At 45.2% G+C, this 25,978-nt stretch overlaps 85 pseudogenes; all 85 read left to right on the top strand.

The window, feature by feature from the left end:
* The first annotated feature begins 20 nt into the window (after positions 1 to 20).
* LOC140093036 (5S ribosomal RNA) lies at positions 21 to 139 on the top strand (annotated as a pseudogene).
* A 448-nt stretch (positions 140 to 587) lies between these two features.
* LOC140088992 (5S ribosomal RNA) lies at positions 588 to 706 on the top strand (annotated as a pseudogene).
* Positions 707 to 965: 259 nt separating this feature from the next.
* On the top strand, positions 966 to 1,084 carry LOC140091308 (5S ribosomal RNA; annotated as a pseudogene).
* A 70-nt stretch (positions 1,085 to 1,154) lies between these two features.
* Positions 1,155 to 1,273, top strand: LOC140091881 (5S ribosomal RNA; annotated as a pseudogene).
* Positions 1,274 to 1,343: 70 nt separating this feature from the next.
* Positions 1,344 to 1,462, top strand: LOC140081633 (5S ribosomal RNA; annotated as a pseudogene).
* A 70-nt stretch (positions 1,463 to 1,532) lies between these two features.
* On the top strand, positions 1,533 to 1,651 carry LOC140098927 (5S ribosomal RNA; annotated as a pseudogene).
* A 217-nt stretch (positions 1,652 to 1,868) lies between these two features.
* Positions 1,869 to 1,987, top strand: LOC140099589 (5S ribosomal RNA; annotated as a pseudogene).
* Positions 1,988 to 2,245: 258 nt separating this feature from the next.
* LOC140090854 (5S ribosomal RNA) lies at positions 2,246 to 2,364 on the top strand (annotated as a pseudogene).
* A 70-nt stretch (positions 2,365 to 2,434) lies between these two features.
* Positions 2,435 to 2,553, top strand: LOC140088362 (5S ribosomal RNA; annotated as a pseudogene).
* A 70-nt stretch (positions 2,554 to 2,623) lies between these two features.
* Positions 2,624 to 2,742, top strand: LOC140098928 (5S ribosomal RNA; annotated as a pseudogene).
* A 70-nt stretch (positions 2,743 to 2,812) lies between these two features.
* Positions 2,813 to 2,931, top strand: LOC140087854 (5S ribosomal RNA; annotated as a pseudogene).
* A 258-nt stretch (positions 2,932 to 3,189) lies between these two features.
* On the top strand, positions 3,190 to 3,308 carry LOC140096262 (5S ribosomal RNA; annotated as a pseudogene).
* A 70-nt stretch (positions 3,309 to 3,378) lies between these two features.
* Positions 3,379 to 3,497, top strand: LOC140088363 (5S ribosomal RNA; annotated as a pseudogene).
* A 259-nt stretch (positions 3,498 to 3,756) lies between these two features.
* Positions 3,757 to 3,875, top strand: LOC140098417 (5S ribosomal RNA; annotated as a pseudogene).
* A 70-nt stretch (positions 3,876 to 3,945) lies between these two features.
* On the top strand, positions 3,946 to 4,064 carry LOC140084272 (5S ribosomal RNA; annotated as a pseudogene).
* A 70-nt stretch (positions 4,065 to 4,134) lies between these two features.
* LOC140098929 (5S ribosomal RNA) lies at positions 4,135 to 4,253 on the top strand (annotated as a pseudogene).
* Positions 4,254 to 4,323: 70 nt separating this feature from the next.
* On the top strand, positions 4,324 to 4,442 carry LOC140088265 (5S ribosomal RNA; annotated as a pseudogene).
* A 259-nt stretch (positions 4,443 to 4,701) lies between these two features.
* LOC140091690 (5S ribosomal RNA) lies at positions 4,702 to 4,820 on the top strand (annotated as a pseudogene).
* Positions 4,821 to 4,890: 70 nt separating this feature from the next.
* Positions 4,891 to 5,009, top strand: LOC140085185 (5S ribosomal RNA; annotated as a pseudogene).
* Positions 5,010 to 5,460: 451 nt separating this feature from the next.
* On the top strand, positions 5,461 to 5,579 carry LOC140096232 (5S ribosomal RNA; annotated as a pseudogene).
* Positions 5,580 to 6,030: 451 nt separating this feature from the next.
* Positions 6,031 to 6,149, top strand: LOC140085611 (5S ribosomal RNA; annotated as a pseudogene).
* A 447-nt stretch (positions 6,150 to 6,596) lies between these two features.
* On the top strand, positions 6,597 to 6,715 carry LOC140088993 (5S ribosomal RNA; annotated as a pseudogene).
* A 259-nt stretch (positions 6,716 to 6,974) lies between these two features.
* LOC140091310 (5S ribosomal RNA) lies at positions 6,975 to 7,093 on the top strand (annotated as a pseudogene).
* A 70-nt stretch (positions 7,094 to 7,163) lies between these two features.
* Positions 7,164 to 7,282, top strand: LOC140091882 (5S ribosomal RNA; annotated as a pseudogene).
* Positions 7,283 to 7,352: 70 nt separating this feature from the next.
* Positions 7,353 to 7,471, top strand: LOC140081636 (5S ribosomal RNA; annotated as a pseudogene).
* Positions 7,472 to 7,541: 70 nt separating this feature from the next.
* Positions 7,542 to 7,660, top strand: LOC140098930 (5S ribosomal RNA; annotated as a pseudogene).
* Positions 7,661 to 7,877: 217 nt separating this feature from the next.
* On the top strand, positions 7,878 to 7,996 carry LOC140099601 (5S ribosomal RNA; annotated as a pseudogene).
* Positions 7,997 to 8,254: 258 nt separating this feature from the next.
* LOC140090855 (5S ribosomal RNA) lies at positions 8,255 to 8,373 on the top strand (annotated as a pseudogene).
* A 70-nt stretch (positions 8,374 to 8,443) lies between these two features.
* Positions 8,444 to 8,562, top strand: LOC140088364 (5S ribosomal RNA; annotated as a pseudogene).
* Positions 8,563 to 9,155: 593 nt separating this feature from the next.
* On the top strand, positions 9,156 to 9,274 carry LOC140092017 (5S ribosomal RNA; annotated as a pseudogene).
* Positions 9,275 to 9,344: 70 nt separating this feature from the next.
* LOC140089477 (5S ribosomal RNA) lies at positions 9,345 to 9,463 on the top strand (annotated as a pseudogene).
* A 70-nt stretch (positions 9,464 to 9,533) lies between these two features.
* LOC140087902 (5S ribosomal RNA) lies at positions 9,534 to 9,652 on the top strand (annotated as a pseudogene).
* A 259-nt stretch (positions 9,653 to 9,911) lies between these two features.
* On the top strand, positions 9,912 to 10,030 carry LOC140088453 (5S ribosomal RNA; annotated as a pseudogene).
* Positions 10,031 to 10,100: 70 nt separating this feature from the next.
* Positions 10,101 to 10,219, top strand: LOC140079670 (5S ribosomal RNA; annotated as a pseudogene).
* A 70-nt stretch (positions 10,220 to 10,289) lies between these two features.
* On the top strand, positions 10,290 to 10,408 carry LOC140083572 (5S ribosomal RNA; annotated as a pseudogene).
* Positions 10,409 to 10,625: 217 nt separating this feature from the next.
* Positions 10,626 to 10,744, top strand: LOC140099613 (5S ribosomal RNA; annotated as a pseudogene).
* Positions 10,745 to 11,002: 258 nt separating this feature from the next.
* On the top strand, positions 11,003 to 11,121 carry LOC140087744 (5S ribosomal RNA; annotated as a pseudogene).
* A 70-nt stretch (positions 11,122 to 11,191) lies between these two features.
* On the top strand, positions 11,192 to 11,310 carry LOC140086262 (5S ribosomal RNA; annotated as a pseudogene).
* Positions 11,311 to 11,716: 406 nt separating this feature from the next.
* LOC140098337 (5S ribosomal RNA) lies at positions 11,717 to 11,835 on the top strand (annotated as a pseudogene).
* A 70-nt stretch (positions 11,836 to 11,905) lies between these two features.
* Positions 11,906 to 12,024, top strand: LOC140086266 (5S ribosomal RNA; annotated as a pseudogene).
* Positions 12,025 to 12,094: 70 nt separating this feature from the next.
* LOC140098931 (5S ribosomal RNA) lies at positions 12,095 to 12,213 on the top strand (annotated as a pseudogene).
* A 70-nt stretch (positions 12,214 to 12,283) lies between these two features.
* Positions 12,284 to 12,402, top strand: LOC140079671 (5S ribosomal RNA; annotated as a pseudogene).
* Positions 12,403 to 12,472: 70 nt separating this feature from the next.
* On the top strand, positions 12,473 to 12,591 carry LOC140091883 (5S ribosomal RNA; annotated as a pseudogene).
* A 70-nt stretch (positions 12,592 to 12,661) lies between these two features.
* On the top strand, positions 12,662 to 12,780 carry LOC140081637 (5S ribosomal RNA; annotated as a pseudogene).
* Positions 12,781 to 12,850: 70 nt separating this feature from the next.
* Positions 12,851 to 12,969, top strand: LOC140098932 (5S ribosomal RNA; annotated as a pseudogene).
* Positions 12,970 to 13,186: 217 nt separating this feature from the next.
* On the top strand, positions 13,187 to 13,305 carry LOC140099626 (5S ribosomal RNA; annotated as a pseudogene).
* Positions 13,306 to 13,563: 258 nt separating this feature from the next.
* On the top strand, positions 13,564 to 13,682 carry LOC140090857 (5S ribosomal RNA; annotated as a pseudogene).
* Positions 13,683 to 13,752: 70 nt separating this feature from the next.
* Positions 13,753 to 13,871, top strand: LOC140088365 (5S ribosomal RNA; annotated as a pseudogene).
* Positions 13,872 to 14,464: 593 nt separating this feature from the next.
* LOC140092018 (5S ribosomal RNA) lies at positions 14,465 to 14,583 on the top strand (annotated as a pseudogene).
* A 70-nt stretch (positions 14,584 to 14,653) lies between these two features.
* On the top strand, positions 14,654 to 14,772 carry LOC140089478 (5S ribosomal RNA; annotated as a pseudogene).
* A 70-nt stretch (positions 14,773 to 14,842) lies between these two features.
* LOC140087904 (5S ribosomal RNA) lies at positions 14,843 to 14,961 on the top strand (annotated as a pseudogene).
* Positions 14,962 to 15,220: 259 nt separating this feature from the next.
* On the top strand, positions 15,221 to 15,339 carry LOC140088455 (5S ribosomal RNA; annotated as a pseudogene).
* A 70-nt stretch (positions 15,340 to 15,409) lies between these two features.
* Positions 15,410 to 15,528, top strand: LOC140079672 (5S ribosomal RNA; annotated as a pseudogene).
* A 70-nt stretch (positions 15,529 to 15,598) lies between these two features.
* LOC140083573 (5S ribosomal RNA) lies at positions 15,599 to 15,717 on the top strand (annotated as a pseudogene).
* Positions 15,718 to 15,934: 217 nt separating this feature from the next.
* Positions 15,935 to 16,053, top strand: LOC140099638 (5S ribosomal RNA; annotated as a pseudogene).
* A 258-nt stretch (positions 16,054 to 16,311) lies between these two features.
* Positions 16,312 to 16,430, top strand: LOC140098339 (5S ribosomal RNA; annotated as a pseudogene).
* A 70-nt stretch (positions 16,431 to 16,500) lies between these two features.
* On the top strand, positions 16,501 to 16,619 carry LOC140095372 (5S ribosomal RNA; annotated as a pseudogene).
* A 70-nt stretch (positions 16,620 to 16,689) lies between these two features.
* On the top strand, positions 16,690 to 16,808 carry LOC140079673 (5S ribosomal RNA; annotated as a pseudogene).
* A 70-nt stretch (positions 16,809 to 16,878) lies between these two features.
* On the top strand, positions 16,879 to 16,997 carry LOC140079674 (5S ribosomal RNA; annotated as a pseudogene).
* Positions 16,998 to 17,067: 70 nt separating this feature from the next.
* Positions 17,068 to 17,186, top strand: LOC140083024 (5S ribosomal RNA; annotated as a pseudogene).
* Positions 17,187 to 17,634: 448 nt separating this feature from the next.
* Positions 17,635 to 17,753, top strand: LOC140098933 (5S ribosomal RNA; annotated as a pseudogene).
* Positions 17,754 to 17,823: 70 nt separating this feature from the next.
* LOC140082026 (5S ribosomal RNA) lies at positions 17,824 to 17,942 on the top strand (annotated as a pseudogene).
* Positions 17,943 to 18,348: 406 nt separating this feature from the next.
* LOC140087821 (5S ribosomal RNA) lies at positions 18,349 to 18,467 on the top strand (annotated as a pseudogene).
* Positions 18,468 to 18,726: 259 nt separating this feature from the next.
* LOC140084283 (5S ribosomal RNA) lies at positions 18,727 to 18,845 on the top strand (annotated as a pseudogene).
* A 70-nt stretch (positions 18,846 to 18,915) lies between these two features.
* On the top strand, positions 18,916 to 19,034 carry LOC140078455 (5S ribosomal RNA; annotated as a pseudogene).
* A 70-nt stretch (positions 19,035 to 19,104) lies between these two features.
* On the top strand, positions 19,105 to 19,223 carry LOC140088266 (5S ribosomal RNA; annotated as a pseudogene).
* Positions 19,224 to 19,482: 259 nt separating this feature from the next.
* On the top strand, positions 19,483 to 19,601 carry LOC140082039 (5S ribosomal RNA; annotated as a pseudogene).
* Positions 19,602 to 20,052: 451 nt separating this feature from the next.
* LOC140086784 (5S ribosomal RNA) lies at positions 20,053 to 20,171 on the top strand (annotated as a pseudogene).
* A 70-nt stretch (positions 20,172 to 20,241) lies between these two features.
* LOC140082207 (5S ribosomal RNA) lies at positions 20,242 to 20,360 on the top strand (annotated as a pseudogene).
* A 451-nt stretch (positions 20,361 to 20,811) lies between these two features.
* On the top strand, positions 20,812 to 20,930 carry LOC140091388 (5S ribosomal RNA; annotated as a pseudogene).
* A 70-nt stretch (positions 20,931 to 21,000) lies between these two features.
* LOC140083634 (5S ribosomal RNA) lies at positions 21,001 to 21,119 on the top strand (annotated as a pseudogene).
* A 70-nt stretch (positions 21,120 to 21,189) lies between these two features.
* LOC140096117 (5S ribosomal RNA) lies at positions 21,190 to 21,308 on the top strand (annotated as a pseudogene).
* Positions 21,309 to 21,378: 70 nt separating this feature from the next.
* LOC140092221 (5S ribosomal RNA) lies at positions 21,379 to 21,497 on the top strand (annotated as a pseudogene).
* Positions 21,498 to 21,567: 70 nt separating this feature from the next.
* LOC140098934 (5S ribosomal RNA) lies at positions 21,568 to 21,686 on the top strand (annotated as a pseudogene).
* Positions 21,687 to 21,756: 70 nt separating this feature from the next.
* On the top strand, positions 21,757 to 21,875 carry LOC140088267 (5S ribosomal RNA; annotated as a pseudogene).
* Positions 21,876 to 22,704: 829 nt separating this feature from the next.
* LOC140086786 (5S ribosomal RNA) lies at positions 22,705 to 22,823 on the top strand (annotated as a pseudogene).
* Positions 22,824 to 22,893: 70 nt separating this feature from the next.
* On the top strand, positions 22,894 to 23,012 carry LOC140085196 (5S ribosomal RNA; annotated as a pseudogene).
* A 448-nt stretch (positions 23,013 to 23,460) lies between these two features.
* Positions 23,461 to 23,579, top strand: LOC140088366 (5S ribosomal RNA; annotated as a pseudogene).
* Positions 23,580 to 23,649: 70 nt separating this feature from the next.
* On the top strand, positions 23,650 to 23,768 carry LOC140083635 (5S ribosomal RNA; annotated as a pseudogene).
* Positions 23,769 to 23,838: 70 nt separating this feature from the next.
* On the top strand, positions 23,839 to 23,957 carry LOC140096118 (5S ribosomal RNA; annotated as a pseudogene).
* Positions 23,958 to 24,027: 70 nt separating this feature from the next.
* LOC140084296 (5S ribosomal RNA) lies at positions 24,028 to 24,146 on the top strand (annotated as a pseudogene).
* Positions 24,147 to 24,775: 629 nt separating this feature from the next.
* Positions 24,776 to 24,894, top strand: LOC140090858 (5S ribosomal RNA; annotated as a pseudogene).
* Positions 24,895 to 24,964: 70 nt separating this feature from the next.
* Positions 24,965 to 25,083, top strand: LOC140084309 (5S ribosomal RNA; annotated as a pseudogene).
* Positions 25,084 to 25,153: 70 nt separating this feature from the next.
* LOC140098936 (5S ribosomal RNA) lies at positions 25,154 to 25,272 on the top strand (annotated as a pseudogene).
* A 70-nt stretch (positions 25,273 to 25,342) lies between these two features.
* Positions 25,343 to 25,461, top strand: LOC140088269 (5S ribosomal RNA; annotated as a pseudogene).
* The last annotated feature ends 517 nt before the right edge of the window (positions 25,462 to 25,978 follow it).

Consider the following 25,978-nt stretch of genomic DNA (forward strand, 5'->3'; position numbering starts at 1 on the left):
GTTCAAATTGAACAACTGCTGTCAACGGCCATTCTAAGCTGAATGTGCCTGCTCTCGTCAGATCGCAGCAGCAATGCAGCTTAAGGCTTGGCAAGTACCAGCATGGGAGACTGGCTGGGAATCATAAGTTCCGTTGACCTTTTTTTAACCTGAAAATTGTGTTAGTTTCTCTATGAGATAGTAAAAGAAGGTTCAAATTGAACAGCTGCTGTCAACGGCCATTCTAAGCTGAATGCGCCTGCTCTCGTCAGATCGCAGCAGCAATGCAGCTTAAGGCTTGGCAAGTACCAGCATGGGAGACTGGCTGGGAATCCCAAGTTCCATTGACTTTTTGAACCTGAAAATTGTGTTAGTTTCTCTATGAGATAGTAAAAGAAGGTTCAAATTGAACAGCTGCTGTCAACTGCCATTCTAAGCTGAATGTGCATGCTCTTGTCAGATCGCAGCAGCGTTGCAGCTTAAGGCTTGGCAAGTACCAGCATGGGAGTCTGGCTGGGAATCCCAAGTTCTGTTGACCTTTTTGAACCTGAAAATTGTGTTAGTTTCTCTATGAGATAGTTAAACAAAGTAGAAATTAGGCAGCTGCTGTCAACGGCCATTCTAAGCTGAATGTGCCTGCTCTTGTCAGATCGCAGCAGCAATGCAGCTTAAGGCTTGGCAAGTACCAGCATGGGAGACTGGCTGGGAATCCCAAGTTCCGTTGACCTTTTTGAACCTGAAAATTGTTAGTTTCTCTGTCAAAGATGGTAAAAGAAGGTTCAAATTGAACAGCTGCTGTCAACGGCCATTCTAAGCTGAATGTGCCTGCTCTCGTCAGATCGCAGCAGCAATGCAGCTTAAGGCTTGGCAAAAACCAGCATGGGAGACGGGCTGGGAATCCCAAGTTCTGTTGACCTTTTTGAACCTGAAAATTGTGTTAGTTTCTCTATGAGATAGTAAAAGAAGGTTCAAATTGAACAGCTGCTGTGAACGGCCATTCTAAGCTGAATGTGCCTGCTCTCGTCAGATCGCAGCAGCAATGCAGCTTAAGGCTTGGCAAGTACCAGCATGGGAGACTGGCTGGGAATCCCAAGTTCTGTTGACCTTTTTGAACCTGAAAATTGTGTTAGTTTCTCTATGAGATAGTAAAAGAAGGTTCAAACTGAACAGCTGCTGTCAACGGCCATTCTAAGCTGAATGTGCCTGCTCTCGTCAGATCGCAGCAGCAATGCAGCTTAAGGCTTGGCATGTACCAGCATGGGAGACTGGCTGGGAATCCTAAGTTCCGTTGACCTTTTTGAGCCTGAAAATTGTGTTAGTTTCTCTATGAGATAGTAAAAGAAGGTTCAAATTGAACAGCTGCTGTCAACGGCCATTCTAAGCTGAATGTGCCTGCTCTCGTCAGATCGCAGCAGCAATGCAGCTTAAGGCTTGGAAAGTACCAGCATGGGAGACTGGCTGGGAATCCCAAGTTCTGTTGACTTTTTTGAACCTGAAAATTGTGTTAGTTTCTCTATGAGATAGTAAAAGAAGGTTCAAATTGAACAGCTGCTGTCAACGGCCATTCTAAGCTGAATGTGCCTGCTCTCGTCAGATCGCAGCAGCAATGCAGCTTAAGGCTTGGCAAGTACCAGCATGGGAGACTGGCTGGGAATCCCAAGTTCCGTTGACCTTTTTGAACCTGAAAATTGTGTTAGTTTCTCTATGAGATAGTAAAAGAAGGTTCAAATTGAACAGCTGCTGTCAACGCCCATTCTAAGCTAAGGCTTGGCAAGTACCAGCATGGGAGACTGGCTGGGAATCCCAAGTTCCATTGACCTTTTTGAACCTGAAAATTGAGTTAGTTTCTCTATGAGATAGTAAAAGAAGGTTCAAATTGAACAGCTGCTGTCAACGGCCATTCTAAGCTGAATGTGCCTGCTCTCATCAGATCGCAGCAGCAATGCAGCTTAAGGCTTGGCAAGTACCAGCATGGGAGACTGGCTGGGAATCCCAAGTTCCGTTGACCTTTTTGAACCTGAAAATGTGTTAGTTTCTCTATGAGATAGTAAAAGAAGGTTCAAATTGAACAGCTGCTGTCAACGGCCATTCTAAGCTGAATGTGCATGCTCTTGTCAGATCGCAGCAGCGTTGCAGCTTAAGGCTTGGCAAGTACCAGCATGGGAGACTGCCTGGGAATCCCAAATTCTGTTGACCTTTTTGAACCTGAAAATTGTGTTAGTTTCTCTATGAGATAGTAAAAGAAAGTAGAAATTAGGCAGCTGCTGTCAACGGCCATTCTAAGCTGAATGTGCCTGCTCTCGTCAGATCGCAGCAGCAATGCAGCTTAAGGCTTGGCAAGTACCAGCATGGGAGACTGGCTGGGAATCCCACGTTCTGTTGACCTTTTTGAACCTGAAAATTGTTAGTTTCTCTGTCAAAGATGGTAAAAGAAGGTTCAAATTGAACAGCTGCTGTCAACGGCCATTCTAAGCTGAATGTGCCTGCTCTCGTCAGATCGCAGCAGCAATGCAGCTTAAGGTTTGGCAAGTACCAGCATGGGAGACTGGCTGGGAATCCCAAGTTCTGTTGACCTTTTTGAACCTGAAAATTGTGTTAGTTTCTCTATGAGATAGTAAAAGAAGGTTCAAATTGAACAGCTGCTGTCAACGGCCATTCTAAGCTGAATGTGCCTGCTCTCGTCAGATCGCAGCAGCAATGCAGCTTAAGGCTTGGCAAGTACCAGCATGGGAGACTGGCTGGGAATCCCAAGTTCCGTTGACCTTTTTGAACCTGAAAATTGTGTTAGTTTCTCTATGAGATAGTAAAAGAAGGTTCAAATTGAACAGCTGCTGTCAACGCCCATTCTAAGCTGAATGTGCCTGCTCTCATCAGATCGCAGCAGCAATGCAGCTTAAGGCTTGGCAAGTACCAGCATGGGAGACTGGCTGGGAATCCCAAGTTCCGTTGACCTTTTTGAACCTGAAAATGTGTTAGTTTCTCTATGAGATAGTAAAAGAAGGTTCAAATTGAACAGCTGCTGTCAACGGCCATTCTAAGCTGAATGTGTATGCTCTTGTCAGAGCGCAGCAGCGTTTCAGCTTAAGGCTTGGCAAGTACCAGCTTGGGAGACTGCCTGGGAATCCCAAGTTCTGTTGACCTTTTTGAACCTGAAAATTGTGTTAGTTTCTCTATGAGATAGTAAAAGAAAGTAGAAATTAGGCAGCTGCTGTCAACGGCCATTCTAAGCTGAATGTGCCTGCTCTCGTCAGATCGCAGCAGCAATGCAGATTAAGGCTTGGCAAGTACCAGCATGGGAGACTGGCTGGGAATCCCACGTTCCGTTGACCTTTTTGAACCTGAAAATTGTTAGTTTCTCTGTCAAAGATGGTAAAAGAAGGTTCAAATTGAACAGCTGCTGTCAACGGCCATTCTAAGCTGAATGTGCCTGCTCTCGTCAGATCGCAGCAGCAATGCAGCTTAAGGTTTGGCAAGTACCAGCATGGGAGACTGGCTGGGAATCCCAAGTTCTGTTGACCTTTTTGAACCTGAAAATTGTGTTAGTTTCTCTTTGAGATAGTAAAAGAAGGTTCAAATTGAACAGCTGCTGTCAACGGCCATTCTAAGCTGAATGTGCCTGCTCTCGTCAGATCGCAGCAGCGATGCAGCCTAAGGCTTGGCAAGTACCAGCATGGGAGAGTGGCTGGGAATCCCAAGTTCTGTTGACCTTTTTGAACCTGAAAATTGTGTTAGTTTCTCTATGAGATAGTAAAAGAAGGTTCAAATTGAACAGCTGCTGTCAACGGCCATTCTAAGCTGAATGTGCCTGCTCTCGTCAGATCGCAGCAGCAATGCAGCATAAGGCTTGGCAAGTACCAGCATGGGAGACTGGCTGGGAATCCCACGTTCTGTTGACCTTTTTGAACCTGAAAATTGTGTTAGTTTCTCTATGAGATAGTAAAAGAAGGTTCAAATTGAACAGCTGCTGTCAACGGCCATTCTAAGCTGAATGTGCCTGCTCTCGTCAGATCGCAGCAGCAATGCAGCTTAAGGCTTGGAAAGTACCAGCATGGGAGACTGGCTGGGAATCCCAAGTTCCGTTGACCTTTTTGAACCTGAAAATTGTGTTAGTTTCTCTATGAGATAGTAAAAGAAGGTTCAAATTGAACAGCTGCTGTCAACGGCCATTCTAAGCTGAATGTGCCTGCTCTCGTCAGATCGCAGCAGCAATGCAGCTTAAGGCTTGGCAAGTACCAGCATGGGAGACTGGCTGGGAATCCCAAGTTCCGTTGACCTTTTTGAACCTGAAAATTGTTAGTTTCTCTGTCAAAGATGGTAAAAGAAGGTTCAAATTGAACAGCTGCTGTCAACGGCCATTCTAAGCTGAATGTGCCTGCTCTCGTCAGATCGCAGCAGCAATGCAGCTTAAGGCTTGGCAAGTACCAGCATGGGAGACTGGCTGCGAATCCCAAGTTCCGTTGACCTTTTTGAACCTGAAAATTGTGTTAGTTTCTCTATGAGATTGTAAAAGAAGGTTCAAATTGAACAGCTGCTGTCAACGGCCAATCTAAGCTGAATGTGCGTGCTCTTGTCAAATCGCAGCAGCGATGCAGCTTAAGGCTTAGCAAGTACCAGCATGGGAAACTGGCTGGGAATCCCAAGTTCTGTTGACATTTTTGAACCTGAAAATTGTGTTAGTTTCTCTATGAGATAGTAAAAGAAGGTTCAAATTGAACAGCTGCTGTCAATGGCCATTCTAAGCTGAATGTGCCTGCTCTCGTCAGATCGCAGCAGCAATGCAGCTTAAGGCTTGGCAAGTACCAGCATGGGAGACTGGCTGGGAATCCTAAGTTCTGTTGACCTTTTTGAACCTGAAAATTGTGTTAGTTTCTCTATGAGGTAGTAAAATAAGGTTCAAATTGAACAGTTGCTGTCAACGGCCATTCTAAGCTGAATGTGCCTGCTCTCGTCAGATCGCAGCAGCAATGCAGCTTAAGGCTTGGCAAGTACCAGCATGGGAGACTAGCTGGGAATCCCAAGTTCCGTTGACCTTTTTGAACCTGAAAATTGTGTTAGTTTCTCTATGAGATAGTAAAAGAAGGTTCAAATTGAACAGCTGCTGTCAACAGCCATTCTAAGCTGAATGTGCATGCTCTGGTCAGATCGCAGCAGCAATGCAGCTTAAGGCTTTGCAAGTACCAGCATGGGAGACTGGCTGGGAATCCCAAGTTCTGTTGACATTTTTGAACCTGAAAATTGTGTTAGTTTCTCTATGAGATAGTAAAAGAAGGTTCAAATTGAACAACTGCTGTCAACGGCCATTCTACTAAGCTTAATGTGCCTGCTCTCGTCAGATCGCAGCAGCAATGCAGCTTAAGGATTGGCAAGTACCAGCATGGGAGACTGGCTGGGAATCCCAAGTTCCGTTGACCTTTTTGAACCTGAAATTTGTGTTAGTTTCTCTATGAGATAGTAAAAGAAGGTTCAAATTGAACAGCTGCTCTCAACGGCCATTCTAAGCTGAATGTGCCTGCTCTCGTCAGATCGCAGCAGCAATGCAGCTTAAGGCTTGGCAAGTACCAGCATGGGAGACTGGCTGGGAATCCTAAGTTCTGTTGACCTTTTTGAACTTGAAAATTGTGTAAGTTTCTCTATGAGGTAGTAAAATAAGGTTCAAATTGAACAGTTGCTGTCAACGGCCATTCTAAGCTGAATGTGCCTGCTCTCGTCAGATCGCAGCAGCAATGCAGCTTAAGGCTTTGCAAGTACCAGCATGGGAGACTGGCTGGGTATCCCAAGTTCTGTTGACATTTTTGAACCTGAAAATTGTGTTAGTTTCTCTATGAGATAGTAAAAGAAGGTTCAAATTGAACAGCTGCTGTCAACGGCCATTCTACTAAGCTTAATGTGCCTGCTCTCGTCAGATCGCAGCAGCAATGCAGCTTAAGGCTTGGCAAGTACCAGCATGGGAGACTGGCTGGGAATCCCAAGTTCCGTTGACCTTTTTGAACCTGAAAATTGTGTTAGTTTTTCTATGAGATAGTAAAAGAAGGTTCAAATTGAACAGCTGCTGTCAACGGCCATTCTAAGCTGAATGTGCCTGCTCTCGTCAGATCGCAGCAGCAATGCAGCTTAAGGCTTGGCAAGTACCAGCATGGGAGACTGGCTGGGAATCCCATGTTCCGTTGACCTTTTTGAACCTGAAAATTGTGTTAGTTTCTCTATGAGATAGTAAAAGAAGGTTCAAATTGAACAGCTGCTGTCAACGGCCATTCTAAGCTGAATGCGCCTGCTCTCGTCAGATCGCAGCAGCAATGCAGCTTAAGGCTTGGCAAGTACCAGCATGGGAGACTGGCTGGGAATCCCAAGTTCCATTGACTTTTTGAACCTGAAAATTGTGTTAGTTTCTCTATGAGATAGTAAAAGAAGGTTCAAATTGAACAGCTGCTGTCAACTGCCATTCTAAGCTGAATGTGCATGCTCTTGTCAGATCGCAGCAGCGTTGCAGCTTAAGGCTTGGCAAGTACCAGCATGGGAGTCTGGCTGGGAATCCCAAGTTCTGTTGACCTTTTTGAACCTGAAAATTGTGTTAGTTTCTCTATGAGATAGTTAAACAAAGTAGAAATTAGGCAGCTGCTGTCAACGGCCATTCTAAGCTGAATGTGCCTGCTCTTGTCAGATCGCAGCAGCAATGCAGCTTAAGGCTTGGCAAGTACCAGCATGGGAGACTGGCTGGGAATCCCAAGTTCCGTTGACCTTTTTGAACCTGAAAATTGTTAGTTTCTCTGTCAAAGATGGTAAAAGAAGGTTCAAATTGAACAGCTGCTGTCAACGGCCATTCTAAGCTGAATGTGCCTGCTCTCGTCAGATCGCAGCAGCAATGCAGCTTAAGGCTTGGCAAAAACCAGCATGGGAGACGGGCTGGGAATCCCAAGTTCTGTTGACCTTTTTGAACCTGAAAATTGTGTTAGTTTCTCTATGAGATAGTAAAAGAAGGTTCAAATTGAACAGCTGCTGTGAACGGCCATTCTAAGCTGAATGTGCCTGCTCTCGTCAGATCGCAGCAGCAATGCAGCTTAAGGCTTGGCAAGTACCAGCATGGGAGACTGGCTGGGAATCCCAAGTTCTGTTGACCTTTTTGAACCTGAAAATTGTGTTAGTTTCTCTATGAGATAGTAAAAGAAGGTTCAAACTGAACAGCTGCTGTCAACGGCCATTCTAAGCTGAATGTGCCTGCTCTCGTCAGATCGCAGCAGCAATGCAGCTTAAGGCTTGGCATGTACCAGCATGGGAGACTGGCTGGGAATCCTAAGTTCCGTTGACCTTTTTGAGCCTGAAAATTGTTTTAGTTTCTCTATGAGATAGTAAAAGAAGGTTCAAATTGAACAGCTGCTGTCAACGGCCATTCTAAGCTGAATGTGCCTGCTCTCGTCAGATCGCAGCAGCAATGCAGCTTAAGGCTTGGAAAGTACCAGCATGGGAGACTGGCTGGGAATCCCAAGTTCTGTTGACTTTTTTGAACCTGAAAATTGTGTTAGTTTCTCTATGAGATAGTAAAAGAAGGTTCAAATTGAACAGCTGCTGTCAACGGCCATTCTAAGCTGAATGTGCCTGCTCTCGTCAGATCGCAGCAGCAATGCAGCTTAAGGCTTGGCAAGTACCAGCATGGGAGACTGGCTGGGAATCCCAAGTTCCGTTGACCTTTTTGAACCTGAAAATTGTGTTAGTTTCTCTATGAGATAGTAAAAGAAGGTTCAAATTGAACAGCTGCTGTCAACGCCCATTCTAAGCTAAGGCTTGGCAAGTACCAGCATGGGAGACTGGCTGGGAATCCCAAGTTCCATTGACCTTTTTGAACCTGAAAATTGAGTTAGTTTCTCTATGAGATAGTAAAAGAAGGTTCAAATTGAACAGCTGCTGTCAACGGCCATTCTAAGCTGAATGTGCCTGCTCTCATCAGATCGCAGCAGCAATGCAGCTTAAGGCTTGGCAAGTACCAGCATGGGAGACTGGCTGGGAATCCCAAGTTCCGTTGACCTTTTTGAACCTGAAAATGTGTTAGTTTCTCTATGAGATAGTAAAAGAAGGTTCAAATTGAACAGCTGCTGTCAACGGCCATTCTAAGCTGAATGTGCATGCTCTTGTCAGATCGCAGCAGCGTTGCAGCTTAAGGCTTGGCAAGTACCAGCATGGGAGACTGGCTGGGAATCCCAAATTCTGTTGACCTTTTTGAACCTGAAAATTGTGTTAGTTTCTCTATGAGATAGTAAAAGAAAGTAGAAATTAGGCAGCTGCTGTCAACGGCCATTCTAAGCTGAATGTGCCTGCTCTCGTCAGATCGCAGCAGCAATGCAGCTTAAGGCTTGGCAAGTACCAGCATGGGAGACTGGCTGGGAATCCCACGTTCTGTTGACCTTTTTGAACCTGAAAATTTTTAGTTTCTCTGTCAAAGATGGTAAAAGAAGGTTCAAATTGAACAGCTGCTGTCAACGGCCATTCTAAGCTGAATGTGCCTGCTCTCGTCAGATCGCAGCAGCAATGCAGCTTAAGGTTTGGCAAGTACCAGCATGGGAGACTGGCTGGGAATCCCAAGTTCTGTTGACCTTTTTGAACCTGAAAATTGTGTTAGTTTCTCTATGAGATAGTAAAAGAAGGTTCAAATTGAACAGCTGCTGTCAACGCCCATTCTAAGCTAAGGCTTGGCAAGTACCAGCATGGGAGACTGGCTGGGAATCCCAAGTTCCGTTGACCTTTTTGAACCTGAAAATGTGTTAGTTTCTCTATGAGATAGTAAAAGAAGGTTCAAATTGAACAGCTGCTGTCAACGGCCATTCTAAGCTGAATGTGCATGCTCTTGTCAGATCGCAGCAGCGTTGCAGCTTAAGGCTTGGCAAGTACCAGCATGGGAGACTGGCTGGGAATCCCAAGTTCCGTTGACCTTTTTGAACCTGAAAATGTGTTAGTTTCTCTATGAGATAGTAAAAGAAGGTTCAAATTGAACAGCTGCTGTCAACGGCCATTCTAAGCTGAATGTGCATGCTCTTGTCAGATCGCAGCAGCGTTGCAGCTTAAGGCTTGGCAAGTACCAGCATGGGAGACTGGCTGGGAATCCCAAGTTCTGTTGACCTTTTTGAACCTGAAAATTGTGTTAGTTTCTCTATGAGATAGTAAAAGAAAGTAGAAATTAGGCAGCTGCTGTCAACGGCCATTCTAAGCTGAATGTCCCTGCTCTCGTCAGATCGCAGCAGCAATGCAGCTTAAGGCTTGGCAAGTACCAGCATGGGAGACTGGCTGGGAATCCCACGTTCCGTTGACCTTTTTGAACCTGAAAATTGTTAGTTTCTCTGTCAAAGATGGTAAAAGAAGATTCAAATTGAACAGCTGCTGTCAACGGCCATATTAAGCTGAATGTGCCTGCTCTCGTCAGATCGCAGCAGCAATGCAGCTTAAGGTTTGGCAAGTACCAGCATGGGAGACTGGCTGGGAATCCCAAGTTCTGTTGACCTTTTTGAACCTGAAAATTGTGTTAGTTTCTCTATGAGATAGTAAAAGAAGGTTCAAATTGAACAGCTGCTGTCAACGGCCATTCTAAGCTGAATGTGCCTGCTCTCGTCAGATCGCAGCAGCAATTCAGCTTAAGGCTTGGCAAGTACCAGCATGGGAGACTGGCTGGGAATCCCAAGTTCTGTTGACCTTTTTGAACCTGAAAATTGTGTTAGTTTCTCTATGAGATAGTAAAAGAAGGTTCAAATTGAACAGCTGCTGTCAACGGCCCTTCTAAGCTGAATGTGTGTGCTCTTGTCAGATCGCAGCAGCGATGCAGCTTAAGGCTTGGCAAGTACCAGCATGGGAGACTGACTGGGAATCCCAAGTTCTGTTGACCTTTTTGAACCTGAAAATTGTGTTAGTTTCTCTATGAGATAGTAAAAGAAGGTTCAAATTGAACAGCTGCTGTCAATGGCCATTCTAAGCTGAATGTGCCTGCTCTCGTCAGATCGCAGCAGCAATGCAGCTTAAGGCTTGGCAAGTACCAGCATGGGAGACTGGCAGGGAATCCCAAGTTCCATTGACCTTTTTGAACCTGAAAATTGTGTTAGTTTCTCTATGAGATAGTAAAAGAAGGTTCAAATTGAACAGCTGCTGTCAACGGCCATTCTAAGCTGAATGTGCCTGCTCTCGTCAGATCGCAGCAGCAATGCAGCTTAAGGCTTGGCAAGTACCAGCATGGGAGACTGGCTGGGAATCCCAAGTTCTGTTGACCTTTTTGAACCTGAAAATTGTATTAGTTTCTCTATGAGATAGTAAAAGAAGGTTCAAATTGAACAGCTGCTGTCAACGGCCATTCTAAGCTGAATGTGCTTGCTCTCGTCAGATCGCAGCAGCAATGCAGCTTAAGGCTTGGCAAGTACCAGCATGGGAGACTGGCTGGGAATCCCAAGTTCCGTTGACCTTTTTGAACCTGAAAATTGTGTTAGTTTCTCTATGAGATAGTAAAAGAAGGTTCAAATTGAACAGCTGCTGTCAACGCCCATTCTAAGCTAAGGCTTGGCAAGTACCAGCATGGGAGACTGGCTGGGAATCCCAAGTTCCATTGACCTTTTTGAACCTGAAAATTGAGTTAGTTTCTCTATGAGATAGTAAAAGAAGGTTCAAATTGAACAGCTGCTGTCAACGGCCATTCTAAGCTGAATGTGCCTGCTCTCATCAGATCGCAGCAGCAATGCAGCTTAAGGCTTGGCAAGTACCAGCATGGGAGACTGGCTGGGAATCCCAAGTTCCGTTGACCTTTTTGAACCTGAAAATGTGTTAGTTTCTCTATGAGATAGTAAAAGAAGGTTCAAATTGAACAGCTGCTGTCAACGGCCATTCTAAGCTGAATGTGCATGCTCTTGTCAGATCGCAGCAGCGTTGCAGCTTAAGGCTTGGCAAGTACCAGCATGGGAGACTGCCTGGGAATCCCAAGTTCTGTTGACCTTTTTGAACCTGAAAATTGTGTTAGTTTCTCTATGAGATAGTAAAAGAAAGTAGAAATTAGGCAGCTGCTGTCAACGGCCATTCTAAGCTGAATGTGCCTGCTCTCGTCAGATCGCAGCAGCAATGCAGCTTAAGGCTTGGCAAGTACCAGCATGGGAGACTGGCTGGGAATCCCATGTTCTGTTGACCTTTTTGAACCTGAAAATTGTTAGTTTCTCTGTCAAAGATGGTAAAAGAAGGTTCAAATTGAACAGCTGCTGTCAACGGCCATTCTAAGCTGAATGTGCCTGCTCTCGTCAGATCGCAGCAGCAATGCAGCTTAAGGTTTGGCAAGTACCAGCATGGGAGACTGGCTGGGAATCCCAAGTTCCGTTGACCTTTTTGAACCTGAAAATTGTGTTAGTTTCTCTATGAGATAGTAAAAGAAGGTTCAAATTGAACAGCTGCTGTCAACGCCCATTCTAAGCTAAGGCTTGGCAAGTACCAGCATGGGAGACTGGCTGGGAATCCCAAGTTCCATTGACCTTTTTGAACCTGAAAATTGAGTTAGTTTCTCTATGAGATAGTAAAAGAAGGTTCAAATTGAACAGCTGCTGTCAACGGCCATTCTAAGCTGAATGTGCATGCTCTTGTCAGATCGCAGCAGCGTTGCAGCTTAAGGCTTGGCAAGTACCAGCATGGGAGACTGCCTGGGAATCCCAAGTTCTGTTGACCTTTTTGAACCTGAAAATTGTGTTAGTTTCTCTATGAGATAGTAAAAGAAAGTAGAAATTAGGCAGCTGCTGTCAACGGCCATTCTAAGCTGAATGTGCCTGCTCTCGTCAGATCGCAGCAGCAATGCAGCTTAAGGCTTGGCAAGTACCAGCATGGGAGACTGGCTGGGAATCCCACATTCCGTTGACCTTTTTGAACCTGAAAATTGTTAGTTTCTCTGTCAAATATGGTAAAAGAAGGTTCAAATTGAACAGCTGCTGTCAACGGCCATTCTAAGCTGAATGTGCCTGCTCTCGTCAGATCGCAGCAGCAATGCAGCTTAAGGTTTGGCAAGTACCAGCATGGGAGACTGGCTGGGAATCCCAAGTTCCGTTGACCTTTTTGAACCTGAAAATTGTGTTAGTTTCTCTATGAGATAGTAAAAGAAGGTTCAAACTGAACAGCTGCTGTCAACGGCCATTCTAAGCTGAATGTGCCTGCTCTCGTCAGATCGCAGCAGCAATGCAGCTTAAGGCTTGGCAAGTACCAGCATGGGAGACTGGCTGGGAATCCCAAGTTCCGTTGACCTTTTTGAACCTGAAAATTGTGTTAGTTTCTCTATGAGATAGTAAAAGAAGGTTCAAACTGAACAGCTGCTGTCAACGGCCATTCTAAGCTGAATGTGCCTGCTCTCGTCAGATCGCAGCAGCAATGCAGCTTAAGGCTTGGCAAGTACCAGCATGGGAGACTGGCTGGGAATCCCAAGTTCTGTTGACCTTTTTGAACCTGAAAATTGTGTTAGTTTCTCTATGAGATAGTAAAAGAAGGTTCAAACTGAACAGCTGCTGTCAACGGCCATTCTAAGCTGAATGTGCCTGCTCTCGTCAGATCGCAGCAGCAATGCAGCTTAAGGCTTGGCATGTACCAGCATGGGAGACTGGCTGGGAATCCTAAGTTCCGTTGACCTTTTTGAGCCTGAAAATTGTTTTAGTTTCTCTATGAGATAGTAAAAGAAGGTTCAAATTGAACAGCTGCTGTCAACGGCCATTCTAAGCTGAATGTGCCTGCTCTCGTCAGATCGCAGCAGCAATGCAGCTTAAGGCTTGGAAAGTACCAGCATGGGAGACTGGCTGGGAATCCCAAGTTCTGTTGACTTTTTTGAACCTGAAAATTGTGTTAGTTTCTCTATGAGATAGTAAAAGAAGGTTCAAATTGAACAGCTGCTGTCAACGGCCATTCTAAGCTGAATGTGCCTGCTCTCGTCAGATCGCAGCAGCAATGCAGCTTAAGGCTTGGCAAGTACCAGCATGGGAGACTGGCTGGGAATCCCAAGTTCCGTTGACCTTTTTGAACCTGAAAATTGTGTTAGTTTCTCTATGAGATAGTAAAAGAAGGTTCAAATTGAACAGCTGCTGTCAACGCCCATTCTAAGCTAAGGCTTGGCAAGTACCAGCATGGGAGACTGGCTGGGAATCCCAAGTTCCATTGACCTTTTTGAACCTGAAAATTGAGTTAGTTTCTCTATGAGATAGTAAAAGAAGGTTCAAATTGAACAGCTGCTGTCAACGGCCATTCTAAGCTGAATGTGCCTGCTCTCATCAGATCGCAGCAGCAATGCAGCTTAAGGCTTGGCAAGTACCAGCATGGGAGACTGGCTGGGAATCCCAAGTTCCGTTGACCTTTTTGAACCTGAAAATGTGTTAGTTTCTCTATGAGATAGTAAAAGAAGGTTCAAATTGAACAGCTGCTGTCAACGGCCATTCTAAGCTGAATGTGCATGCTCTTGTCAGATCGCAGCAGCGTTGCAGCTTAAGGCTTGGCAAGTACCAGCATGGGAGACTGCCTGGGAATCCCAAATTCTGTTGACCTTTTTGAACCTGAAAATTGTGTTAGTTTCTCTATGAGATAGTAAAAGAAAGTAGAAATTAGGCAGCTGCTGTCAACGGCCATTCTAAGCTGAATGTGCCTGCTCTCGTCAGATCGCAGCAGCAATGCAGCTTAAGGCTTGGCAAGTACCAGCATGGGAGACTGGCTGGGAATCCCACGTTCTGTTGACCTTTTTGAACCTGAAAATTGTTAGTTTCTCTGTCAAAGATGGTAAAAGAAGGTTCAAATTGAACAGCTGCTGTCAACGGCCATTCTAAGCTGAATGTGCCTGCTCTCGTCAGATCGCAGCAGCAATGCAGCTTAAGGTTTGGCAAGTACCAGCATGGGAGACTGGCTGGGAATCCCAAGTTCTGTTGACCTTTTTGAACCTGAAAATTGTGTTAGTTTCTCTATGAGATAGTAAAAGAAGGTTCAAATTGAACAGCTGCTGTCAACGCCCATTCTAAGCTAAGGCTTGGCAAGTACCAGCATGGGAGACTGGCTGGGAATCCCAAGTTCCGTTGACCTTTTTGAACCTGAAAATGTGTTAGTTTCTCTATGAGATAGTAAAAGAAGGTTCAAATTGAACAGCTGCTGTCAACGGCCATTCTAAGCTGAATGTGCATGCTCTTGTCAGATCGCAGCAGCGTTGCAGCTTAAGGCTTGGCAAGTACCAGCATGGGAGACTGGCTGGGAATCCCAAGTTCCGTTGACCTTTTTGAACCTGAAAATGTGTTAGTTTCTCTATGAGATAGTAAAAGAAGGTTCAAATTGAACAGCTGCTGTCAACGGCCATTCTAAGCTGAATGTGCATGCTCTTGTCAGATCGCAGCAGCGTTGCAGCTTAAGGCTTGGCAAGTACCAGCATGGGAGACTGGCTGGGAATCCCAAGTTCTGTTGACCTTTTTGAACCTGAAAATTGTGTTAGTTTCTCTATGAGATAGTAAAAGAAAGTAGAAATTAGGCAGCTGCTGTCAACGGCCATTCTAAGCTGAATGTCCCTGCTCTCGTCAGATCGCAGCAGCAATGCAGCTTAAGGCTTGGCAAGTACCAGCATGGGAGACTGGCTGGGAATCCCACGTTCCGTTGACCTTTTTGAACCTGAAAATTGTTAGTTTCTCTGTCAAAGATGGTAAAAGAAGATTCAAATTGAACAGCTGCTGTCAACGGCCATATTAAGCTGAATGTGCCTGCTCTCGTCAGATCGCAGCAGCAATGCAGCTTAAGGTTTGGCAAGTACCAGCATGGGAGACTGGCTGGGAATCCCAAGTTCTGTTGACCTTTTTGAACCTGAAAATTGTGTTAGTTTCTCTATGAGATAGTAAAAGAAGGTTCAAATTGAACAGCTGCTGTCAACGGCCATTCTAAGCTGAATGTGCCTGCTCTCGTCAGATCGCAGCAGCAATTCAGCTTAAGGCTTGGCAAGTACCAGCATGGGAGACTGGCTGGGAATCCCAAGTTCTGTTGACCTTTTTGAACCTGAAAATTGTGTTAGTTTCTCTATGAGATAGTAAAAGAAGGTTCAAATTGAACAGCTGCTGTCAACGGCCCTTCTAAGCTGAATGTGTGTGCTCTTGTCAGATCGCAGCAGCGATGCAGCTTAAGGCTTGGCAAGTACCAGCATGGGAGACTGACTGGGAATCCCAAGTTCTGTTGACCTTTTTGAACCTGAAAATTGTGTTAGTTTCTCTATGAGATAGTAAAAGAAGGATCAAATTGAACAGCTGCTGTCAATGGCCATTCTAAGCTGAATGTGCCTGCTCTCGTCAGATCGCAGCAGCAATGCAGCTTAAGGCTTGGCAAGTACCAGCATGGGAGACTGGCAGGGAATCCCAAGTTCCATTGACCTTTTTGAACCTGAAAATTGTGTTAGTTTCTCTATGAGATAGTAAAAGAAGGTTCAAATTGAACAGCTGCTGTCAACGGCCATTCTAAGCTGAATGTGCCTGCTCTCGTCAGATCGCAGCAGCAATGCAGCTTAAGGCTTGGCAAGTACCAGCATGGGAGACTGGCTGGGAATCCCAAGTTCTGTTGACCTTTTTGAACCTGAAAATTGTATTAGTTTCTCTATGAGATAGTAAAAGAAGGTTCAAATTGAACAGCTGCTGTCAACGGCCATTCTAAGCTGAATGTGCTTGCTCTCGTCAGATCGCAGCAGCAATGCAGCTTAAGGCTTGGCAAGTACCAGCATGGGAGACTGGCTGGGAATCCCAAGTTCCGTTGACCTTTTTGAACCTGAAAATTGTGTTAGTTTCTCTATGAGATAGTAAAAGAAGGTTCAAATTGAACAGCTGCTGTCAACGCCCATTCTAAGCTAAGGCTTGGCAAGTACCAGCATGGGAGACTGGCTGGGAATCCCAAGTTCCATTGACCTTTTTGAACCTGAAAATTGAGTTAGTTTCTCTATGAGATAGTAAAAGAAGGTTCAAATTGAACAGCTGCTGTCAACGGCCATTCTAAGCTGAATGTGCCTGCTCTCATCAGATCGCAGCAGCAATGCAGCTTAAGGCTTGGCAAGTACCAGCATGGGAGACTGGCTGGGAATCCCAAGTTCCGTTGACCTTTTTGAACCTGAAAATGTGTTAGTTTCTCTATGAGATAGTAAAAGAAGGTTCAAATTGAACAGCTGCTGTCAACGGCCATTCTAAGCTGAATGTGCATGCTCTTGTCAGATCGCAGCAGCGTTGCAGCTTAAGGCTTGGCAAGTACCAGCATGGGAGACTGCCTGGGAATCCCAAGTTCTGTTGACCTTTTTGAACCTGAAAATTGTGTTAGTTTCTCTATGAGATAGTAAAAGAAAGTAGAAATTAGGCAGCTGCTGTCAACGGCCATTCTAAGCTGAATGTGCCTGCTCTCGTCAGATCGCAGCAGCAATGCAGCTTAAGGCTTGGCAAGTACCAGCATGGGAGACTGGCTGGGAATCCCACATTCCGTTGACCTTTTTGAACCTGAAAATTGTTAGTTTCTCTGTCAAATATGGTAAAAGAAGGTTCAAATTGAACAGCTGCTGTCAACGGCCATTCTAAGCTAAATGTGCCTGCTCTCGTCAGATCGCAGCAGCAATGCAGCTTAAGGTTTGGCAAGTACCAGCATGGGAGACTGGCTGGGAATCCCAAGTTCCGTTGACCTTTTTGAACCTGAAAATTGTGTTAGTTTCTCTATGAGATAGTAAAAGAAGGTTCAAACTGAACAGCTGCTGTCAACGGCCATTCTAAGCTGAATGTGCCTGCTCTCGTCAGATCGCAGCAGCAATGCAGCTTAAGGCTTGGCAAGTACCAGCATGGGAGACTGGCTGGGAATCCCAAGTTCTGTTGACCTTTTTGAACCTGAAAATTGTGTTAGTTTCTCTATGAGATAGTAAAAGAAGGTTCAAATTGAACAGCTGCTGTCAACGGCCATTCTAAGCTGAATGTGCCTGCTCTCGTCAGATCGCAGCAGCAATGCAGCTTAAGGCTTGGCAAGTACCAGCATGGGAGACTGGCTGGGAATCCCAAGTTCTGTTGACCTTTTTGAACCTGAAAATTGTGTTAGTTTCTCGATGAGATAGTAAAAGAAGGTTCAAATTGAACAACTGCTGTCAACGGCCATTCTAAGCTGAATGTGCCTGCTCTCGTCAGATCGCAGCAGCAATGCAGCTTAAGGCTTGGCAAGTACCAGCATGGGAGACTGGCTGGGAATCTCAAGTTCCGTTGACCTTTTTGAACCTGAAAATTGTGTTAGTTTCTCTATGAGATAGTAAAAGAAGGTTCAAATTGAACAGCTGCTGTCAACGCCCATTCTAAGCTGAATGTGCCTGCTCTTATCAGATTGCAGGAGCTATGCAGCTTAAGGCTTGGCAAGTACCAGCATGGGAGACTGGCTGGGAATCCCAAGTTCCATTGACCTCTTTGAACCTGAAAATTGTGTTAGTTTCTCTATGAGATAGTAAAAGAAGGTTCAAATTGAACAGCTGCTGTCAACGGCCATTCTAAGCTGAATGTGCATGCTCTTGTCAGATCGCAGCAGCGATGCAGCTTAAGGCTTGGCAAGTACCAGCATGGGAGACTGGCTGGGAATCCTAAGTTCTTTTGACCTTTTTGAACCTGAAAATTGTGTTAGTTTCTCTATGAGATAGTGAAAGAAAGTAGAAATTAGGCAGCTGCTGTCAACGGCCATTCTAAGCTGAATGTGCCTGCTCTCGTCAGATCGCAGCAGCAATGCAGCTTAAGGCTTGGCAAGTACCAGCATGGGAGACTGGCTGGGAATCCCAAGTTCCGTTGACCTTTTTGAACCTGAAAATTGTTAGTTTCTCTGTCAAAGATCTTAAAAGAAGGTTCAAATTGAACAGCTGCTGTCAACAGCCATTCTAAGCTGAATGTTCCTGCTCTCGTCAGATCGCAGCAGCAATGCAGCTTAAGGCTTGGCAAGTACCAGCATGGGAGACTGGCTGGGAATCCCAAGTTCTGTTGACCTTTTTTTAACCTGAAAATTGTGTTAGTTTCTCTATGAGATAGTAAAAGAAGGTTCAAATTGAACAGCTGCTGTCAACGCCCATTCTAAGCTAAGGCTTGGCAAGTACCAGCATGGGAGACTGGCTGGGAATCCCAAGTTCCATTGACCTTTTTGAACCTGAAAATTGAGTTAGTTTCTCTATGAGATAGTAAAAGAAGGTTCAAATTGAACAGCTGCTGTCAACGGCCATTCTAAGCTGAATGTGCATGCTCTTGTCAGATCGCAGCAGCGTTGCAGCTTGAGGCTTGGCAAGTACCAGCATGGGAGACTGGCTGGGAATCCCAAGTTCCATTGACCTTTTTGAACCTGAAAATGTGTTAGTTTCTTTATGAGATAGTAAAAGAAGGTTCAAATTGAGCAGCTGCTGTCAATGGCCATTCTAAGCTGAATGTGCCTGCTCTCGTCGGATCGCAGCAGCGATGCAGCTTAAGGCTTGGCAAGTACCAGCATGGGAGACTGGCTGGGAATCCCAAGTTCTGTTGACCTTTTTGAACCTGAAAATTGTGTTAGTTTCTCTATGAGATAGTAAAAGAAGGTTCAAATTGAACAGCTGCTGTCAACGGCCATTCTAAGCTGAATGTGACTGCTCTCGTCAGATCGCAGCAGCAATGCAGCTTAAGGCTTGGCAAGTACCAGCATGGGACACTGGCTGGGAATCCCACGTTCTGTTGACCTTTTTGAACCTGAAAATTGTGTTAGTTTCTCTATGAGATAGTAAAAGAAGGTTCAAATTGAACAGCTGCTGTCAACGGCCATTCTAAGCTGAATGTGCCTGCTCTCGTCAGATCGCAGCAGCAATGCAGCTTAAGGCTTGGAAAGTACCAGCATGGGAGACTGGCTGGGAATCCCAAGTTCCGTTGACCTTTTTGAACCTGAAAATTGTGTTCGTTTCTCTATGAGATAGTAAAAGAAGGTTCAAATTGAACAGCTGCTGTCAACGGCCATTCTGAGCTGAATGTGCCTGCTCTCGTCAGATCGCAGCAGCAATGCAGCTTAAGGCTTGGCAAGTACCAGCATGGGAGACTGGCTGGGAATCCCAAGTTCCGTTGACCTTTTTGAACCTGAAAATTGTTAGTTTCTCTGTCAAAGATGGTAAAAGAAGGTTCAAATTGAACAGCTGCTGTCAACGGCCATTCTAAGCTGAATGTGCCTGCTCTCGTCAGATCGCAGCAGCAATGCAGCTTAAGGCTTGGCAAGTACCAGCATGGGAGACTGGCTGCGAATCCCAAGTTCCGTTGACCTTTTTGAACCTGAAAATTGTGTTAGTTTCTCTATGAGATTGTAAAAGAAGGTTCAAATTGAACAGCTGCTGTCAACGGCCATTCTAAGCTGAATGTGCGTGCTCTTGTCAAATCGCAGCAGCGATGCAGCTTAAGGCTTAGCAAGTACCAGCATGGGAAACTGGCTGGGAATCCCAAGTTCTGTTGACATTTTTGAACCTGAAAATTGTGTTAGTTTCTCTATGAGATAGTAAAAGAAGGTTCAAATTGAACAGCTGCTGTCAATGGCCATTCTAAGCTGAATGTGCCTGCTCTCGTCAGATCGCAGCAGCAATGCAGCTTAAGGCTTGGCAAGTACCAGCATGGGAGACTAGCTGGGAATCCCAAGTTCCGTTGACCTTTTTGAACCTGAAAATTGTGTTAGTTTCTCTATGAGATAGTAAAAGAAGGTTCAAATTGAACAGCTGCTGTCAACAGCCATTCTAAGCTGAATGTGCATGCTCTGGTCAGATCGCAGCAGCAATGCAGCTTAAGGCTTTGCAAGTACCAGCATGGGAGACTGGCTGGGAATCCCAAGTTCTGTTGACATTTTTGAACCTGAAAATTGTGTTAGTTTCTCTATGAGATAGTAAAAGAAGGTTCAAATTGAACAACTGCTGTCAACGGCCATTCTACTAAGCTTAATGTGCCTGCTCTCGTCAGATCGCAGCAGCAATGCAGCTTAAGGCTTGGCAAGTACCAGCATGGGAGACTGGCTGGGAATCCCAAGTTCCGTTGACCTTTTTGAACCTGAAAATTGTGTTAGTTTCTCTATGAGATAGTAAAAGAAGGTTCAAATTGAACAGCTGCTGTCAACGGCCATTCTAAGCTGAATGTGCCTGCTCTCGTCAGATCGCAGCAGCAATGCAGCTTAAGGCTTGGCAAGTACCAGCATGGGAGACTGGCTGGGAATCCTAAGTTCTGTTGACCTTTTTGAACCTGAAAATTGTGTTAGTTTCTCTATGAGGTAGTAAAATAAGGTTCAAATTGAACAGTTGCTGTCAACGGCCATTCTAAGCTGAATGTGCCTGCTCTCGTTAGATCGCAGCAGCAATGCAGCTTAAGGCTTGGCAAGTACCAGCATGGGAGACTAGCTGGGAATCCCAAGTTCTGTTGACCTTTTTGAACCTGAAAAATGTGTTAGTTTCTCTATGAGATAGTAAAAGAAGGTTCAAATTGAACAGCTGCTGTCAACAGCCATTCTAAGCTGAATATGCCTGCTCTCGTCAGATCGCAGCAGCAATGCAGCTTAAGGCTTTGCAAGTACCAGCATGGGAGACTGGCTGGGAATCCCAAGTTCTGTTGACATTTTTGAACCTGAAAATTGTGTTAGTTTCTCTATGAGATAGTAAAAGAAGGTTCAAATTGAACAGCTGCTCTCAACGGCCATTCTACTAAGCTTAATGTGCCTGCTCTCGTCAGATCGCAGCAGCAATGCAGCTTAAGGCTTGGCAAGTACCAGCATGGGAGACTGGCTGGGAATCCTAAGTTCTGTTGACCTTTTTGAACCTGAAAATTGTGTTAGTTTCTCTATGAGATAGTAAAAGAAGGTTCAAATTGAACAGCTGCTGTCAACGGCCATTCTAAGCTGAATGTGCCTGCTCTCGTCAGATCGCAGCAGCAATGCAGCTTAAGCCTTGGAAAGTACCAGCATGGGAGACTGGCTGGGAATCCCAAGTTCTGTTGACCTTTTTGAACCTGAAAATTTTGTTAGTTTCTCTATGAGATAGTAAAAGAAGGTTCAAATTGAACAGCTGCTGTCAACGGCCATTCTAAGCTGAATGTGCCTGCTCTCGTCGGATCGCAGCAGCGATGCAGCTTAAGGCTTGGCAAGTACCAGCATGGGAGACTGGCTGGGAATCCCAAGTTCTGTTGACCTTTTTGAACCTGAAAATTGTGTTAGTTTCTCTATGAGATAGTAAAAGAAGGTTCAAATTGAACAGCTGCTGTCAACGGCCATTCTAAGCTGAATGTGCCTGCTCTCGTCAGATCGCAGCAGCAATGCAGCTTAAGGCTTGGCAAGTACCAGCATGGGACACTGGCTGGGAATCCCACGTTCTGTTGACCTTTTTGAACCTGAAAATTGTGTTAGTTTCTCTATGAGATAGTAAAAGAAGGTTCAAATTGAACAGCTGCTGTCAACGGCCATTCTAAGCTGAATGTGCCTGCTCTCGTCAGATCCCAGCAGCAATGCAGCTTAGGGCTTGGAAAGTACCAGCATGGGAGACTGGCTGGGAATCCCAAGTTCCGTTGACCTTTTTGAACCTGAAAATTGTGTTAGTTTCTCTATGAGATAGTAAAAGAAGGTTCAAATTGAACAGCTGCTGTCAACGGCCATTCTAAGCTGAATGTGCCTGCTCTCGTCAGATCGCAGCAGCAATGCAGCTTAAGGCTTGGCAAGTACCAGCATGGGAGACTGGCTGGGAATCCCAAGTTCCGTTGACCTTTTTGAACCTGAAAATTGTTAGTTTCTCTGTCAAAGATGGTAAAAGAAGGTTCAAATTGAACAGCTGCTGTCAACGGCCATTCTAAGCTGAATGTGCCTGCTCTCGTCAGATCGCAGCAGCAATGCAGCTTAAGGCTTGGCAAGTACCAGCATGGGAGACTGGCTGCGAATCCCAAGTTCCGTTGACCTTTTTGAACCTGAAAATTGTGTTAGTTTCTCTATGAGATTGTAAAAGAAGGTTCAAATTGAACAGCTGCTGTCAACGGCCATTCTAAGCTGAATGTGCGTGCTCTTGTCAAATCGCAGCAGCGATGCAGCTTAAGGCTTAGCAAGTACCAGCATGGGAAACTGGCTGGGAATCCCAAGTTCTGTTGACATTTTTGAACCTGAAAATTGTGTTAGTTTCTCTATGAGATAGTAAAAGAAGGTTCAAATTGAACAGCTGCTGTCAATGGCCATTCTAAGCTGAATGTGCCTGTTCTCGACAGATCGCAGCAGCAATGCAGCTTAAGGCTTGGCAAGTACCAGCATGGGAGACTGGCTGGGAATCCTAAGTTCTGTTGACCTTTTTGAACCTGAAAATTGTGTTAGTTTCTCTATGAGGTAGTAAAATAAGGTTCAAATTGAACAGTTGCTGTCAACGGCCATTCTAAGCTGAATGTGCCTGCTCTCGTCAGATCGCAGCAGCAATGCAGCTTAAGGCTTGGCAAGTACCAGCATGGGAGACTAGCTGGGAATCCCAAGTTCCGTTGACATTTTTGAACCTGAAAATTGTGTTAGTTTCTCTATGAGATAGTAAAAGAAGGTTCAAATTGAACAACTGCTGTCAACGGCCATTCTACTAAGCTTAATGTGCCTGCTCTCGTCAGATCGCAGCAGCAATGCAGCTTAAGGCTTGGCAAGTACCAGCATGGGAGACTGGCTGGGAATCCCAAGTTCCGTTGACCTTTTTGAACCTGAAAATTGTGTTAGTTTCTCTTTGAGATAGTAAAAGAAGGTTCAAATTGAACAGCTGCTGTCAACGGCCATTCTAAGCTGAATGTGCCTGCTCTCGTCAGATCGCAGCAGCAATGCAGCTTAAGGCTTGGCAAGTACCAGCATGGGAGACTGGCTGGGAATCCTAAGTTCTGTTGACCTTTTTGAACCTGAAAATTGTGTTAGTTTCTCTATGAGGTAGTAAATGAAGGTTCAAATTGAAGAGTTGCTGTCAACGGCCATTCTAAGCTGAATGTGCCTGCTCTCGTCAGATCGCAGCAGCAATGCAGCTTAAGGCTTGGCAAGTACCAGCATGGGAGACTAGCTGGGAATCCCAAGTTCCGTTGACCTTTTTGAACCTGAAAATTGTGTTAGTTTCTCTATGAGATAGTAAAAGAAGGTTCAAATTGAACAGCTGCTGTCAACAGCCATTCTAAGCTGAATGTGCCTGCTCTGGTCAGATCGCAGCAGCAATGCAGCTTAAGGCTTTGCAAGTACCAGCATGGAAGACTGGCTGGGAATCCCAAGTTCTGTTGACATTTTTGAACCTGAAAATTGTGTTAGTTTCTCTATGAGATAGTAAAAGAAGGTTCAAATTGAACAGCGGCTGTCAACGGCCATTCTAAGCTGAATGTGCCTGCTCTCGTCAGATCGAAGCAGCAATGCAGCTTAAGGCTTGGCAAGTACCAGCATGGGAGACTGGCTGGGAATCCCACGTTCCTTTGACCTTTTTGAACCTGAAAATTGTTAGTTTCTCTGTCAAAGATGGTAAAAGAAGGTTCAAATTGAACAGCTGCTGTCAACGGCCATTCTAAGCTGAATGTGCCTGCTCTCGTCAGATCGCAGCAGCAATGCAGCTTAAGGTTTGGCAAGTACCAGCATGGGAGACTGGCTGGGAATCCCAAGTTCTGTTGACCTTTTTGAACCTGAAAATTGTGTTAGTTTCTCTATGAGATAGTAAAAGAAGGTTCAAATTGAACAGCTGCTGTCAACGGCCATTCTAAGCTGAATGTGCCTGCTCTCGTCGGATCGCAGCAGCGATGCAGCTTAAGGCTTGGCAAGTACCAGCATGGGAGACTGGCTGGGAATCCCAAGTTCTGTTGACCTTTTTGAACCTGAAAATTGTGTTAGTTTCTCTATGAGATAGTAAAAGAAGGTTCAAATTGAACAGCTGCTGTCAACGGCCATTCTAAGCTGAATGTGCCTGCTCTCGTCAGATCGCAGCAGCAATGCAGCTTAAGGCTTGGCAAGTACCAGCATGGGACACTGGCTGGGAATCCCACGTTCTGTTGACCTTTTTGAACCTGAAAATTGTGTTAGTTTCTCTATGAGATAGTAAAAGAAGGTTCAAATTGAACAGCTGCTGTCAACGGCCATTCTAAGCTGAATGTGCCTGCTCTCGTCAGATCGCAGCAGCAATGCAGCTTAAGGCTTGGAAAGTACCAGCATGGGAGACTGGCTGGGAATCCCAAGTTCCGTTGACCTTTTTGAACCTGAAAATTGTGTTAGTTTCTCTATGAGATAGTAAAAGAAGGTTCAAATTGAACAGCTGCTGTCAACGGCCATTCTAAGCTGAATGTGCCTGCTCTCGTCAGATCGCAGCAGCATAAGGCTTGGCAAGTACAAGCATGGGAGACTGGCAGGGAATCCCAAGTTCCGTTGACCTTTTTGAACCTGAAAATTGTGTTAGTTTCTCTATGAGATAGTAAAAGAAGGTTCAAATTGAACAGCTGCTGTCAACGGCCATTCTAAGCTCAATGTGCCTGCTCTCGTCAGATCGCAGCAGCAATGCAGCTTAAGGCTTGGCAAGTACCAGCATGGGAGACTGGCTGGCAATCCCAAATTCCGTTGACCTTTTTGAACCTTAAAATTGTGTTAGTTTCTCTATGAGATAGTAAAAGAAGGTTCAAATTGAACAGCTGCTGTCAACGGCCATTCTAAGCTCAATGTGCCTGTTCTCGTCAGATCGCAGCAGCAATGCAGCTTAAGGCTTGGCAAGTACCAGCATGGGAGACTGGCTGGCAATCCCAAATTCCGTTGACCTTTTTGAACCTGAAAATTGTGTTAGTTTCTCTATGAGATAGTAAAAGAAGGTTCAAATTGAACAGCTGCTGTCAACGGCCATTCTAAGCTGAATGTGCCTGCTCTCGTCAGATCGCAGCAGCAATGCAGCTTAAGGCTTGGCAAGTACCAGCATGGGAGACTGGCTGGGAATCCCACGTTCTGTTGACCTTTTTGAACCTGAAAATTGTGTTAGTTTCTCTATGAGATAGTAAAAGAAGGTTCAAATTGAACAGCTGCTGTCAACGGCCATTCTAAGCTGAATGTGCCTGCTCTCGTCAGATCGCAGCAGCAATGCAGCTTAAGGCTTGGAAAGTACCAGCATGGGAGACTGGCTGGGAATCCCAAGTTCCGTTGACCTTTTTGAACCTGAAAATTGTGTTAGTTTCTCTATGAGATAGTAAAAGAAGGTTCAAATTGAACAGCTGCTGTCAACGGCCATTCTAAGCTGAATGTGCCTGCTCTCGTCAGATCGCAGCAGCAATGCAGCTTAAGGCTTGGCAAGTACCAGCATGGGAGACTGGCTGGGAATCCCAAGTTCCGTTGACCTTTTTGAACCTGAAAATTGTTAGTTTCTCTGTCAAAGATGGTAAAAGAAGGTTCAAATTGAACAGCTGCTGTCAACGGCCATTCTAAGCTGAATGTGCCTGCTCTCGTCAGATCGCAGCAGCAATGCAGCTTAAGGCTTGGCAAGTACCAGCATGGGAGACTGGCTGCGAATCCCAAGTTCCGTTGACCTTTTTGAACCTGAAAATTGTGTTAGTTTCTCTATGAGATTGTAAAAGAAGGTTCAAATTGAACAGCTGCTGTCAACAGCCATTCTAAGCTGAATGTGCGTGCTCTTGTCAAATCGCAGCAGCTATGCAGCTTAAGGCTTAGCAAGTACCAGCATGGGAAACTGGCTGGGAATCCCAAGTTCTGTTGACATTTTTGAACCTGAAAATTGTGTTAGTTTCTCTATGAGATAGTAAAAGAAGGTTCAAATTGAACAGCTGCTGTCAATGGCCATTCTAAGCTGAATGTGCCTGCTCTCGTCAGATCGCAGCAGCAATGCAGCTTAAGGCTTGGCAAGTACCAGCATGGGAGACTGGCTGGGAATCCCAAGTTCTGTTGACATTTTTGAACCTGAAAATTGTGTTAGTTTCTCTATGAGATAGTAAAAGAAGGTTCAAATTGAACAGCTGCTGTCAACGCCCATTCTAAGCTAAGGCTTGGCAAGTACCAGCATGGGAGACTGGCTGGGAATCCCAAGTTC

Source organism: Engystomops pustulosus, chromosome 9, assembly GCF_040894005.1.
Source record: "Engystomops pustulosus chromosome 9, aEngPut4.maternal, whole genome shotgun sequence".
Lineage (NCBI taxonomy): Eukaryota > Metazoa > Chordata > Amphibia > Anura > Leptodactylidae > Engystomops > Engystomops pustulosus.